Source organism: Lampetra planeri, chromosome 74, assembly GCF_965212315.1.
Source record: "Lampetra planeri chromosome 74, kcLamPlan1.2.h2, whole genome shotgun sequence".
In the NCBI taxonomy this organism is placed as follows: Eukaryota; Metazoa; Chordata; class Hyperoartia; order Petromyzontiformes; family Petromyzontidae; genus Lampetra; species Lampetra planeri.
Genome location: NC_136179.1, coordinates 496092 through 511396, shown reverse-complemented (window position 1 = coordinate 511396; position 15305 = coordinate 496092). Strand labels below are relative to the sequence as shown.

The following is a 15305-nucleotide window of genomic DNA, read 5'->3' as shown; positions in this document are numbered from 1 at the left end:
TTATTATTATACAATCTGCTATACTAAATATGCTAAATTCCTCTGTTGATATGAATTCAGACGCTGTCTCACCTGAGGTCGGCTTCTTGCGTTGTGGCCGAAACGTCGTGAGAATTGTATTTTATTATGTTTTATTTTTATGATTTTATTATTTCCCTTCGACGTGACTTTACCGAAAGAACCAAGAAGATGAATCCCTGCAGTCACGAAAGCTTTAAATCGAAATTGTGTGATGTTATGTTAAAGTTGCTTAATACATAGCATTGCTCCCAAGACAACGTCTGCGACTCAGTTGGACTCACTACACAAACACAGACGTAGCTGAGACAGAGACAAAGAGACAGAGATGTCACCACCTCCGCACCTCCCTCTACAGCTGAAAGACATCTCTGTCTATAGACACTGATACAGTTCAGACAGAGACACTGAGACATACATGTTACCTCCCTCTATACTTGCGAAATCTCTATGCAGACACAGATAGAGCTGAGGTACAGACAGGTAGATATGTCAGCTCCCTCTACAGCTGAGACATCTCTCTACAGACGCAGATAGAGCAGAGACATAGATACAGATATGTAACTTCCCTGTGAATATCTCTACAGCTGAGACATATAACTACAGACACAGACAGAACTGAGAAACAGAGACGCAGTGACAACACTGCGCTCTCCAGCTGGGGCTTCACTCTCTCTATAGACACAGACAGAGCTGAGGCAGCGACATAGACGGCACCTCACTCCACAACTGAGACATATCTCTAGAGACAGACACAGCTGAGAGACAGAGACACAGAAACATATATTACCACCCTGAGCACATCCCACTACAGCTTAGACATCTCTCTACCGACACAGAAACGGTTATGTCAGCTCGCTCTACAATTAAAACTCTCTCTCGACAGACATATATACAGTTGAGACAGAGACACAGAAACAGAAATGTCACCTCCCTCTACAACTGAGATATCTCTCTCGAGAGATACAAACAGAGCTGAGACAGAGATACGCAGTGACATCACTGCCCTCTTCAGCTGGGACATGCCTCTCTACAGACACAAATAGTTTAGACAGACACAGAGATGTCACCTCCCTCTACAGCTAAGACGTGTTTCTCTACAGACATCGACAGAGCTGAGATGCAGATAGAGACGTCACCTTCCCCTACAGCTAAGACATGTCTCTTTACAGACAGAGTTGAGACAGAGACAGACGCATTGACATCTCTGCCCTCTAAAGCTAGGACATCTCTCACGACATAGACAGAGCCGAGACACAGAGACAGAGACGTCACCACCTTCTACAGCTGAGGCATCTCTGTCTATAGACACAGACAGAGCTGAGACACAGACATGTCACCCCGCTACTTTGGAAGATGTATATGTTATCACCATATTAAATATTACAAAACAAGGAAAAATATCCCGCACATGGATGGACATGACGTCACACACAATGACGTAATGTCTGTGGCTGGCAAGGTGAATAATTTTAGTGCTGATTTTGTCGCCACGTCTTTGAAACACTGGGATCAGTTCCGCACGTTTTATGTAAGGAAATTAATACGTATTTACTAAATTGTGAATTATATTGCTGCGGAAATTATAGTACTCCCAAACAATGCACTCCAAGGCCTTTTGGCTGATGGAAAGTGTAGTAATTACGTTTGTGTTATGTGGAGGGACATATGAAGGAGATAGTCTGCTTATTTTGTCATTTATATTGGATTGTCTTAGACTTATAGACGGACAGGCAATGCACGAATACTTTCAACATTAATAATAGAGTATTCAAACCAGGTAATATTTGAACAAATGTTCAATTTGACTGAATATTCAGTGTATCCATAATTCTGAGCTTGTACCTTTGTAGATCTTAACTTCAAACTTTGTTTTTTCTTCTTCATAATTAACATTCACCACTCTACAGCTGTAGTTTCCACCGAGTGTCGTGTTTGCATTGTGAGCAACAAACACCACACATTTATGTTCGAAACCGTGGAACTTAAACGGCATGTTGTTTTCTGTTTCAGTCATAGAATTTCTGTATTCGCCAACCTGATGCGGTAGTCGGGGGCATTGGGGAGAGATAAGAGAAGCATGATCAACATTCCGCACTCTATCAAGGCCAACCACCGCTATTCGCTGCGAGTGTTCAATGGCGGAAAACATCCACGTATGACAGCAGGTGGGGTGGGCGTGGGCAAGTCGTAGAAGGGGCGTGGTCCCTGCAGTGGTGGGGAAGTGGGCATAGCCAGGACTCTTCCAGCGTAATTCAGTCGTAGCCGATTATTTTCTGTCTGTGGTTTTGCAGTCAAATTCACAGCTAAGGTGCGGGGATCAAGCAGTGGTTCACGATAAGTCCACAAAATATTGGAGGCGATGGCCTTCCTGACGTTTCGCCTTGATTATATTAAATAAACAAGGGACATTATTTTCAAACTAAAATAGTAAGGCCGGACAGAGGGGGGTAAATTGGCGCTGCATGGGCTACAGAAGAAATTGGCAGATGTGGTTACAGGATAATGTGTAGCTGAGCAGGCTTCCTGATGACCGGTACCAGCAGTGTCAATATTGGATTGTATGGAGGAGGCTCGTGAATGACGCTACTGCGTAGTGCCAGACAACCTGCTCTTTGAGGCTGCTGGCCAGTTGAAGGCAGTCGCCGTCCAGTAACGACAGAGAATGGAGGAGCAACGCTCACAACAAGGGGTGGAACACCGGGCAGATAAAACAGCAATTAAGCACACTGGAGAGCACAGGTGGGCCTTTGTCAGGCATCTCAGTCATTCAACTCATGCCACCTGGGGTCTGTTGCGTGACCTGCCAGCAGCGAGCCCTCAACACTTCACGTAATAACCTCAAAGCATTATGGGGACGTCACTGCTGCTCAGTGTCGAATGTTGGCTGTTGGAAATTAGACACGTTTGACATTGGGAGAAAACAATCGAATATAAATTAGCAACAACATCTGAAATGGGGCAATGTTCCTTTCCAAAATAGAGAAACGTTATTTGTTTTCTAGTGGTGAAGGATTGCCAAAGTGTCTCCACTTATATTAGCTTCATGACGCTCATTGTTATTTGCTACCCTGTACCAGTCGTGACAGATTCACATTTTTACGGCATGACGAAGAAGTATTGATTTTAATTAACAGAAGAATGATGATAATGGGCTAAGTTCACCATAATGAGGATAATAACTCGTGAACTTACAATCGTGAGTCGTGTGCTGCCATCACAGCACCACTCGACCAGAACGCGGAGCCGTGCGACGTGTTGTGTTACGATGCACGTGCCCAACTCGTCTTTCTACTCACAGTGAAACGGAGCGACATATAAAGAGGAACTCACTGTGGTTTCTTTAGATGGTGAATGTATCCGTGTTAGATCAGCCACTTTCAGGTTTGATTGATTGATGCTTGGAGTCAGCGGGCATCTGACAAGCAAATCTTCCCCCTCGACTCTGCACACGTTATACCCCTTGGAACAATGAGATAGCTCCTTCTCACACATGGCCTTCGTCTTCTCATCATCAGCAGCAGTGACTCCTGCAGCAACAGAGGAGAATGGGAGCGATGAAACACGGGGCACGATCAGCTATCATCAGCCAGCATCCTGCCACCTTTTTTGTCACATCACAGTGTAGTGACACAGACCCGACTGCTGTCCAGCAGCGGCATCAGGGGTGGACACTTAGCGCACACGCCGGTGAGCATATACACGGGTGTGCCGGCAGGGCAGAGGATTTGGGGCAAGGGTGACGGAAGACCTCATAGGGAGGCCCCTGGAACCCTCTGGTGGGTTCGAGAAGAGAGGCGTGGCTAGGGCGGAGCCAAGCTGCACCGAGTAGAATAAAAGCAGCGGAGAGCTCCAGGCTGCCGGTTCTGGGAGTGGATTCGTCGTCACTGTCATCGTCGCCGCCTTCGTCCGATCATTGTGCAGCCGGACAGTAGTTGGCTGTCTCGGCCGACGCCGTCGTGTCTAGGCCGGACCGTATGGCAGCGTGGTCGAGAGAGAGAGGAAGTTGGAGTGGTGTGAACAGAGAATAAAGAGAGAGACGGTGCCTCCTGCAACTACCTCGTCTCCGACTGAGTGTGTGCGCCACACACCACATGCACACACATACCGGGAGGGAGGAGGACACTACAACAGTAACATAAACACTTAATTAAATTAATCCAAACGCATTTTGATGAACCCATCTTCTGTGTGCTGTTCCCTATCTTCTACTCGGCGCAGTGTTGGTCACACTGTTTCTGCCAGCAGAAACGTGACACTCAGCAAGCGGGGGGGGGGGGGTAGACGATGAAGTGCTGGTGTGTGAGCCAGCAGTGCTCTCTGTGTCACGGTGTGGAACACAGAGCCAGGGCCGTATTATCCAATAGGCACAGTAGACCCTAGGCAGAGTGCCTACTGCACTCTGCCTAAGGTCTACACAAACTTAAAGGGCCTAGAATTTTTTTTACCGTGTTTTTGTTTGTATGATAAAAACATGTAACAAAGATATTTTCTTGAGTAAATATATTTACATAGCAAAGATAGGCACCGTATATATTAAGAGGCAGTCATGTCGATGCCAATCTTTTTTTTCATAAGGTGAGAGAAATTAATACCAGAGATGAACTTTGAGATTTTTTTATTGTGAAATTTGGTGTTTTTCCCAAAATCAAAAGAATGGGGGGGGGGGGGGGGTCAGACATTTGTGACGATGTGTGACGAGAGGGGGGGGGGGTGTTTGAGAAATGTGACGTCACATCGAAATACGCGACTTGAAATAAATATAGACAACACGTTCTACTTAATTAAATAGACTTTATAATAAATGTTTTATCCTACAACATCAGAGTGCAGCACCACATTAAATACGCACTATAATGACAATAGTTTAAAGCGATTTGAAGCATGTTTTCTATTTGGGGGGGGGGCAGAGCTTTGTGACGTCATGTTTGAGGGGGGTTCTGACTTTTTGTGACGCTGTGTGACGATGGGGGGGGGGGGGCAAAAATCGTCCAAAATCGCGTAACGTCATTTATGGACGGCCTCTTACGAAAAACAAGTGCCTAGGGCCTACAAGAACCTTAATCCGGCCCTGCACAAAGCCAGCCCCGAACTCAGCTGCCTTAAGATAAGTTGCTGCCATTCGAGTGAGACGGAGGACTGGGACATTGTGGAAAGACAGGAGAGGCGATGCAGAAGTCCAGGACAGAAAGTGGTAGGCACGTATTTCAGATGAGATTAGGTTCATTAAAGGACATCACTAGAGATATTGCATCTCTATTGGCTCTCACCTGATGAAATATCGGACGTCAGCCAGCACAGTCGGATAATTTCGATGGACTCACAAGAGGTTGTATAAAGGACGTCCATAACAATGGCCTCTCACTTGGTTAAAGATAGAATTTCAGTTACAATAGACAGTGCATCGCAATGGGGGCTCTCACCTGGTTAAATAAAAGACGTCAGTTACAAGAGACTGCTAATCTCAATTGACTCAGGAGGCTAAGTAAGGGGCATTAGTCACACGACAGTGAATATCATGCTAGACAGCGGCCAACAAACACACATAGACCATCCAAAGATCCCGCGTGTAGCCTCCAACAGACTGTTGAGGCAAGTGCTGTTTGTGAGCACCAATAACGGCCGGCACGGCACACGAGGGAGTGGGTGGTCAAAACCATGCCCGGTCGCCATTGTCTCTCCAGTGGCGATGTTTACTACACACCACACCAGGTACTCATTTGAGGGCGAGTCGACCAAATAATAACAACAAAAATACCCGCCATTTTAAATGAAGTGGCGGTGGCGTCACCACGTCTCCTGTGCCAGGCCAGTTGCATTTTGAGACAACGTGAAATGTCGAAGGTTCGTGGCAGGTCACAGAATAGACCCAGCAGGTGCCATGGGTTGACTGACTGAGATGACTGGTAGATGTACCTCCTGTGCCCCCTACTGAGCCAACTTTCTGTGTTTTAGTCGCCAGGCGCTCCGCTCATTGTTGTGAGCATTGCTCCTCTGCCCTCCGTTGTTGCTGGAGGGCGACTGTTTCCAGCTTCCCATCAGTTTATTTTACGAGCCTCCTCCACTGAGGCCAATCTTGACACTTCTGGTACCAGTCATCAGCAAGACCAATCAGCTCCACATCCTTCTCTAGCCCGTACCACGCCCGTTTAGCCCCTTCTACCCGGTCAAACAGAAGCTGCTTGGGCATGCGGTGGCTGGGCATGCGGGCTACATGACCCAGCCAACACAGACTTTCCTGTCGGAGGAGCTCACTGATGAGACTTTGTCCAGATCTTTCAAGGATTTAGATGCACACATAATCCAGCCTGGTTAAACCATGATTTATCGTCGGCAGAACAGTTTCAAACCGGTGCAGACATTTAAACACTCAGACACACGCACATATCTCTGTGTAATCGCCACCTATAACACAAACCGAGGCATAGCGTGAGATAGATATATTTTTACCTGAAATCACCACGGCGATGATGATGATGATGATTGCTGGCACAGAGGTCGTTAAATCCACGGCCATCGCAGCTGTTCCGTCACCGATTAAAACGAGACGACGCTTCCTCTGGCTCGTAATCTTAATCGGTAGCAATTCTCCACACGTGGAGGCGAGCCGTGGAACTCCAATGCGGATCGATTGCTACAGAAATATAAGCCACCACCAGCAGCAGTGATAATGATCGGTTCGTTAAACAAATTGGCGTCCCCTGAATGCGCCGTTCTAGTGTAACTGATGATCATACCCAATGTTGTGACGCAGGGGGTGATGTCTGGAGTTTGCGAGCTCTTATTATGTGGATCGACGCTCCCGTCTGTGAACTCCTCTGCGAGTCTCAGCTCCACTCCGTGACCACGATGGGGAACTCGGACTCACTGCTCGCTACATGCGCTCAGGAAATTGCGGAATTGCAACATCTGTTCGGCAGCTCCCGTAGATCTGCTCGGCCTGAAATTCTTATCACGCGGTGCGCTGACGATGGCGCGAGTTGTGAGCACCGTTCTAATGCAATGGGAGTGACACAAATGTGGTTGGTTGTGTGTGGTGATGGCTACGCCACTTCTCCCAACACACACATAGACTTGTCTTTTCTGAGCTAACGTCAATAGGTTATCGCTAACTGGGCCTGTAATTAATGCAAATGAAAGCACGTGAACTAATATACAGGAGAAGAACTACCGTTGAACATTGCAGTAATTTTAACAAAATGTACGCAATTTTAGGGTTGAGTCCACGTAGGGGAGAGTTAGTTTTAGAACACCATGTGAATTTCTGTGGTAACAATACTCACAGTATTATTTTTTTTTACCAGGTAAAGCCCACGGAGCTATATCACTCTTTTTTAAAAGCGACCTGGCCACAAATAATAGCTCAACGAAGTGGCCCATCATATAGCTGCCAAATACTCTAAACACATGCTTCTACGTGTGGAGGGAAACGCCGGAAGACCCGGAGAAAAATCCACGTGACCATTGGAAGAACGTGCAAACTCCAGATATACAGGCGTCAAAGTCGGGAACGGATCAATGAACTCCTGCATTCCAGGCGAGGTAGTTAACATCTTCTAGCCAGCGAAATGGACAACTCAAAATATTCCTCGTGTAGCCTTACACGTAGCGGATATGGAAGCGGAGGTGGTCACGATAGCGGGGTGCATAGAGAGTAGGTAAACGTATGGGGAGGGAAGAGAATTGGCAATACATTTATCCTCTTTAGGCTGTCCTCGAGATACGAATGTCCGACTTATGAACAATTCGCCATCCGACTTGCAAATATCCGATCGCACTTACGAACCGAACTGCGGAACTTTTTTCTTCGACGGAGCGATCTTCTGCAAGATGTAATCCCGCGTGATACGCCCCTTCCGACAAGCAAGCCAGCATCAGGACTCATGGTAAGTGAAAATAAAACTGATATTTCTCTTTTCACGTTACATTTTGTAAGTTTATTTACTATGCATATTTTAATACGCATATTTGTCCTTATGAGTTTAATTCGTCTTCCCTTTTTTGTTGAACCAGAACACATCCAAATCACTGCCCGTATGTACAATTTAATATTGATTTCCGAGATACGAGCAAATCGTCGAAGCAGCGTAAACCGTTCGTAAGCCGAGGACCCCCGCATAACGAAACAGTGTGTTCTATGGGATCGCGCTAAGACAGGTCTGCCTGCATTTTTTTAAAGTCTCCTAAACTAAAGCGCGTGTACACAAAGTATTCTACTCTAATATAATTTTCAAACCGTGCAATTAAAGCGATAATATTAATCTAATACCATACACCATTTTGAGTTATATTTTGAAACTGTGGATGGTCAGTCAGTTCCTGAGTTCATGAGGATGCGGAAATCCATTGGGTAGGAGCAGTGCAAGCAAAATAACGGTCTCCAGAAGTTTGTAAATACATCCTGAGGATCTACAGCGATCCCTGCTCACAGGAACAAAACTTCCCACAATGCAATGTGTTAGTAACATTTTACAATTTTTATTGAATATAAATGAGTATTTAGTAACACATTGTGATTATTGAAGGGTTTGTCCGACTCAGTGACGGCTACTATTAGGTAACTATTCATGCTCCTGTTTAAACACGGGTGATTACAAAATAAGTTGAGCATGCGATTACCATCGGTCCCCATGGTGCAAAGTGCAGTTTCCAACTCTAATTATCGACTCCATCTCTCTAGTCACCTCTAGTTATGCACAATACTATGAAGAAAGTCCATTTCCCAATAAATCTACTTTCATACATATTTAATTTAAGGCAATGTTATTGACAAATGTGTTGTTTTTTGTAAGTTGTGATTGTCAACTGTCAACGTAATACCATCAACTGTCTACCTGAGTAGCCGGTAGGAGTGAATTACTTGAGAAACCCACTAAGGTAAAACGGTCATCACAACTTCACCGTTATTGACCACGAGTGAATTACTTGATAATCCAACTACGTTATTGACCACGAGAAGATACGGCAGCTACGAAAGAGATGCCACCTCAAGTGGTACCACCGAGTGAAATATCTGCACTGGACTCGTGGAATAAGATGGTAGTGATGAGGCTGTGGGAGAAAAAACTCGTTTACTGGTGGTGAGGCATGGGGTCCGCACGGACGATTGAGCATGCGCCACTATAAATAAGAAACTAATGCTGTAAGCGCAATTAATTAATGAAGTATGTGTGTACGTATACATATATATTTAAGTTAGTGGTTTCATGTGCAGCTGTGCTGGGAGTCACGATAAGAACCCACAAGCTCCCGTGCCGAGCCAGCAGCAATTGCCCCACACACACTCACCAACTCCGCAGTACGCTACAGCGTTAAGGGGATGACAAGCGAACTAAAAGAGCCTCCGGTTAAGTCCATCACCATAACTCACGTGGTGAAGTATGGCAAAATATCCCCCATGGCACGCAAGGAGTGGCGAGGCTCTATTATAGCAGCGCGTTAACAAAATAGCTGTGCTTGTATTTGTAAAAAAATTGTCATTTAATAAGAATAATGTACAGCCTCTGTTGAATGGGGCAATATACTCTTCACTATACTTTCATATTTTTATTTAAACCAGGTACGGCCTACTGAGCTATATTGCTTTTTTTCAGAAGCGACGTGGCCATGAATGACATTGCTCAACTTAATGGCGTATGTGGATAGTTATATCAGCCTAATAATCGAAACCAGTGGTTCTTAACCTTTACTGCAGCCTTAACTCTTTCGTTCTCAATCGATAAAAAACATGTACAATGTTAATACATACATTGGCTTGATGAAACAAAGTAGCTGCACTGATGTGCCCGTGCTGAATTTTTATTTTCGATTATGTACCTTCTTAAACAATCTGCCATGTCTCACACCCTCAGATAGGGAATCTCACACCCCAGGAGGTGCGTGCACCCCAGGTTAAGAACTATGGATCTAAACGCATGTTTTTAAATGGAGATGGAAAAGCCGGAGGATCCGGAGAAAATCCACGCGACCACGAGGTGAACATGCAAACCCCAAATATACAGGCATTAAGGTGGGGATCGAACGCACGACCTCCTGCTTACCAGGCGAGAGAGTTAATGTCTCGCCACCGCGGTGAGGTGCGATTAAGCAACAACTATGAATCGCTGTCTAAATTGTTAGTCCAGCTGTTGTCTACAGAGAACTGTAAGCAAGAATACCGCTTATGCAATCGGAGAACGCCCACAGTGGACATTCGTTCACAAAAGATACTCACAAACTCACGCATAGACTCATAACAAAGACCCATATGCTCACAAAAGATAAATTGACTCAGAAATAATTAGACTCACACAGAGACCCACCGACGAGACACCCATACTGGGGCAGAGACTCATCCAGAGATCCATAGAATCACAAAGAACAACAAACTCACGCAGACACACATCACACACAATGTTTTCCACTGTTTGTTGCGGGCATCAGAATCGCTTATTTTTCATCTGTGGAAAAGGTCATTGCACCTGCCGTGGCCAGCCTGCTAAATATCAAAGGTCAAAAAACATTGAAACTTAAGCCATTTCCGTGAGCAATAATTTGGGGTGAGGTGGCTTCTGCAAATTAACGACTAGCTCAGTGGGCTTTACCTGGTAAAATAAAAATAGTGAAGATTTCGTTTATTTATTTGTTAGTTTAATTGCTTACTTTTCTAATACTTTACATTCCTATCGTTTTTTTGCTACTGTTTATTGTTGTAACTCTCTGACCACGTGCCACTACTCGACATTTGTGAAAGAGCATCATAACTTATCGGATTTTTCCTCCAATCTAAATATTCTGATTCTGCCAGGTTACCCACTTGTAGTGAGCTTCCTCGTGTCTGAATGGTGGTGGGACACACGGCGAGGCGCCGATTGGGGACGATGTTTGCATTGTCCCAGTCGTTCCTCTGCCAGTCTTCAATTCTGACCGTTAGTGTTGAAGAGTGGCTCTCAATTTCAGGTGCGTTAACATGGTGGGGAGTTCTTGGTCTAGTTTTTTCATATGGGAGAGGACGGGCAACCAAGGTCACGGGATCAATTTCGGTGTGCTCATTACGATTCTCATCGCCAATTTCCAATGGACATTTTCACTTGCTGTCATGAAGATTTTTTGGGTTAGATTTACTGACTGACACGGCCAATCAGTAAAAAATGTGTCATGTTGACAAAAGACAAATAGTTCACTACTTTAGGCCACCGGTGTATTGAAGAATGAATCCATAACATTTACAATTTTTGAGTACGACGTGTCGCTGGTAATTACATCCGGCATCATCGGGCAATTTTCCAGAACAGTGAAACCCTCCACCTGCTCCCGGTCTTAAGTAGAGCAGCAGGGTGGCGTCATCATTTAACCCAATCAGGTGCAGAGATCAGAGGCAGAGAGGGGGGGGGTGTAATTATGTAATAGATTAGTAATCAGCTAAATGTTATGATTAGTAATCAGTTGTAGATGAGTAATTAATTGTAATGTGTTTTATTTAATAACTTAACCCAATCACTATACCCAATCAGGGGCAGAAATCAGAGGTGGCGGAGGGGGGGTACATTAAGTCAATGTAATCAGTCAATTATTATGTGTTTCCCCTATAAAGAATTGTAATATGTATTATTTCATAATATGCTTCCAGGTCACACTAAGCCTGTAGCTGTCAGAGCGATGAAATTTATTTATATTTCTCTCAATTTCAATGGATTCTCGAATTAGTCTTGGCCAGTAATAATTAGTTTTACACAACACTTCAACGTTATCAAAATCAATTGAGTGGCCTTGTATGCAAGCATGTTCTACCACTGCCGAAAGTTGTGTTTGAGATAATTTAATATTTATTTGGTGTTCTTTTAGTCTTACGTTGATGTTACGTCCCGTCTGTCCAATATAGCATCTGCCACATAAGCAATTAAACCGATATACACCTTCTGTTGATAATTTAGGTAATTCGTAATTAGCACAAGATACCAGTTTTTGAGTTTTGTGTACTGTACCAAATGTTACTTTCATGTTTTGCTTTTGCAAAACACGGGCTAATTTGTCAGTTACTCCTGAGATATATGGTATTTTAATTGTTTTAATAATCTGATCACTTTCAGCAGTGTTGTTTTGCGATCGTGATTTGGCATTCAGTGCTCTGTTAATTTGATAATTATTGTAGCCATTCTGTCATAGTGCTTTATTAGCATGTTTAATTTTTCTCCCTAGTCTTTCACCATCTGACACTGTTTTAGCCCGATGGATGGGCATCTTGGATTTCAGAGCTGGGTGATGATGTGAATCTGCATTCAGATAGGTATTAGTATGCGTTCCCTTTTGGTTAACGCTGTGTGTTATTTTGCCATTAAAGCCATGTCCAAGCAAAATATCTACGAAAGGGAGTGTGTTATTCACCTCCATTTCCATGGTGAACTGGATGGGCGGGTTTTGTGCATTAAGATGATTTAGATATCCATTAAGTGTATCTTTACCATATGGCCAGACAACTAAAGTGTCATCAACATATCTCAACCAAAAGATGGTTTTAATGTACTTGAGGCAAGTGCTCTTGTTTAAAAGTTTTCCATGTGAAGTATTCGGAATGACGGCGGGAAACCACTTGACGGGTAGCACACTTTATTAAAACTTGTCTTTCCACAATAACACGTGTGGTCACTATTTCTCACACTACACACTCCACTTGACACGTGTGGTCACTACAACTCACGCTGCACATTCCACTTGACACGTGTGGTTACTACGGCTCACGCTATATGCTCACGGTACACGCTCACGGGCACTCCAGCCCCGTAGCGTCCGTGGAGCCTACAGACCCACCCCAGCTTGGGCGTGGGTCACGACCTCTGGGTCCCGCGGGCCGGCCCTCACACGGACGTTCGGCCCCGGGTCCCAAGGTCCCGCCTCTGAGCCACACAGGGCCCCGGTCCCCACAAGGACAGCGGGACTAGGTGCCTCAGGGCCCTATCTCTTCCTTCTCCGTCTTCTGTCTTCACTGGTCACCAACTCCCCGTGCGCCTGTGCGCACCGCCTTATATACCCTCTGCTCCCGGGAGACGGAGCGTATGCGGACCGCGACGTGAGCACCCCTTAGTTGACCAATCCCCACGCGCTGCCACACGATCCCCTCGTTGTCAGCGCGCGTCACCGATACCCAGCCAATCACTGCCTCATAACCCATGACCCCGCGCTGACCCATGATCCTTCACCGTCAGCGCGCGTCACCAACACACACAGCCAATCAATACGCGCTGGCACACGATCCTTACCCCAGCGCGTATCACCACTACATCACCCCCTCCCACATAGCTCGCAGCGGGCCCGGCTGCTAAACAACACAACAACAACAACAACAATAGTAACAACAACAAAATCCCCACCCCCCAGTGTGCCCCGTAACACAATAACAACAACACAACGACACAACACCAGACAATAACATATGTACAAACCGACGAACAATACAATAAAAAGTCAACAACAACATACAACACCAGACAACAAGCTATGTACAAACCGACGAACAACACAATAAAAGTAATTCCAAGAAAAAAAAACGTGTCCAGTGTCTCTGTAACTATCGATCCTCCCATCCGCTCGCTCCTCAACCGGGGTGATAGAGCGGACGAGCGGATGGGGAACGCAGTGACGAGACGCTCCGGCCGCATCGGCCCCTCATTCAGTTGGTCAGGAAAAGTTGCGCGACTTAGCGCGAGTCCGCCTGGCCGGTCCATCGTACGGGACGGGACGCTGACGACCGTCTGGTGGCTCCGGCAGCCCCGGAAGGCACGGATCGGGCCTGGAAGGACCGGCCGTGTCGCGGGGATCCGGCCGCCGGTGGTCGGCAGCTGTCAGTTCCGAGCTACCTGGGAGCGGATCAGGCGGAGACATGTGAGGATCAGGCGGAGACATTCCCCTCCTCGGGTCGTCGGTCACGTCACATGCTCTGTCCTCACGACACAAAGGGAGGCCATACGGAAGCGAGAACGGTTTCAGCCGGGAGGGGTGGACGTACCAACGGCGCTTTCCCCATTTTATCTGAACACACTGGGGGCGTGCAACCCGCACGACCTCCACGGGTCCCCGCCATGGCCTCAACAATTTAGGCGACGTAGCCAAAGGTGCCTGAGGGCAGTGCAGCCAGGCCCTATCGCCCGGTTTCCAATCGTGCACGGACACTTTTCGTGCACGCAAGCGCTCGTTGGCGATTTGCCGAGACCTCGAATTAAGCCGTGCGGCCTCCCGTGCCTCGGTCAGCTTAGCAATGTTAAATTTAATATGTTCGGCCAATTTTGAATTCGTTCGTGGCGCGGAAAGTCCCAGCTGAGTTTCCATGGGCGGGTCGACCTCCCGACCATACATCAGATAAAATGGGGAAAATCCCGTTGCTGCATGTGGGGCCATTCTATACGCGGCGAGGACCCCCGGGACCTGCAGGTCCCAGTCAACATGTGCCTCGCACACCTGCTGGCACAGCATAGAGGTCAAAGTCCTGTGGAGTCGCTCCACCATCCCGTCCGTCTGTGGCTGGTACGGGGAGGTACGCACCTTCTTAGTACCCAAAAGGTCGCACACCTCCTGTAGCAATTTAATCGAAAAATTCTTTCCCTGGTCGGTCAGCAAGCGTTCGGGAGCCCCCTTGTCCAGAACGTAGCCCTGGACAAAGGCGTCCGTCACAGCCGCTGCCGACTGGTTGGCGAGTGGCCACGCCATAGGCCACCGGGTAAAGTATTCCACACCAACCAACAGGTACTTGTTACCCCTAGGCGTGACTGGAAAAGGCCCCAAAATATCGAGCGCAACGAGCTCGTTAGTGCGCGAGACCTGAATAGATTGCAGCGGTGGATTTGACGCCACGGGCGGTGGTTTCCGTCTGGCGCAGTCTACACACCCCTTTAGTATATTTACCACATCGCTCCCCATCCCCGGCCAATAATAGTCACGCTGAAGCAGAGCAAGCGTTTTGTTTACCCCCAAATGCAAGAGGCGTTCGTGTGCGGCCAGGACAACTTTTCCCCGCATAGCGGAAGGCACCACGAGTGCGTGCCGCCGGGACAAATTGTCCCATCTCATTAGCAGGCCCTGCTTGAGCAGCCAGGAGCCAGTTCCCTTCCGGCCCTCCTCGGGACCCCCCACCCTGCGATGCAACGCTAGCAGGGAGCTGTCAGCCATTTGGAGACGGCCCCACTCAATCAGAGACAGTGAGAGCAGCGAGTCCCCTCCCTCAGGGGTAGCGGGAACGTCACCAATCGGCGCATTCGCGGTCGCGGCCAACGCACCCACGCTTACAGCACCTGGCGGTTTACAGCGCGCCGACCCCA

General features: G+C 46.9%; 1 long non-coding RNA gene across 2 annotated transcripts; it reads right to left on the bottom strand.

Annotated features, from left to right (window-relative positions):
- Positions 1-1869: 1869 nt before the first annotated feature.
- LOC144737867 (uncharacterized) lies at positions 1870-8000 on the bottom strand. Of its 2 annotated transcripts, XR_013589091.1 has the most exons (4): positions 7805-8000; positions 6469-6652; positions 3352-3548; positions 1870-2056 (listed from the first exon to the last, which is right to left on the bottom strand). It is a non-coding gene; the product is annotated as an uncharacterized LOC144737867 (long non-coding RNA). The 2 variants fall into 2 exon arrangements; XR_013589090.1 differs by lacking the exon at positions 7805-8000 and having other exon boundaries at positions 6469-7323.
- Between the last annotated feature and the right edge of the window lie 7305 nt (positions 8001-15305).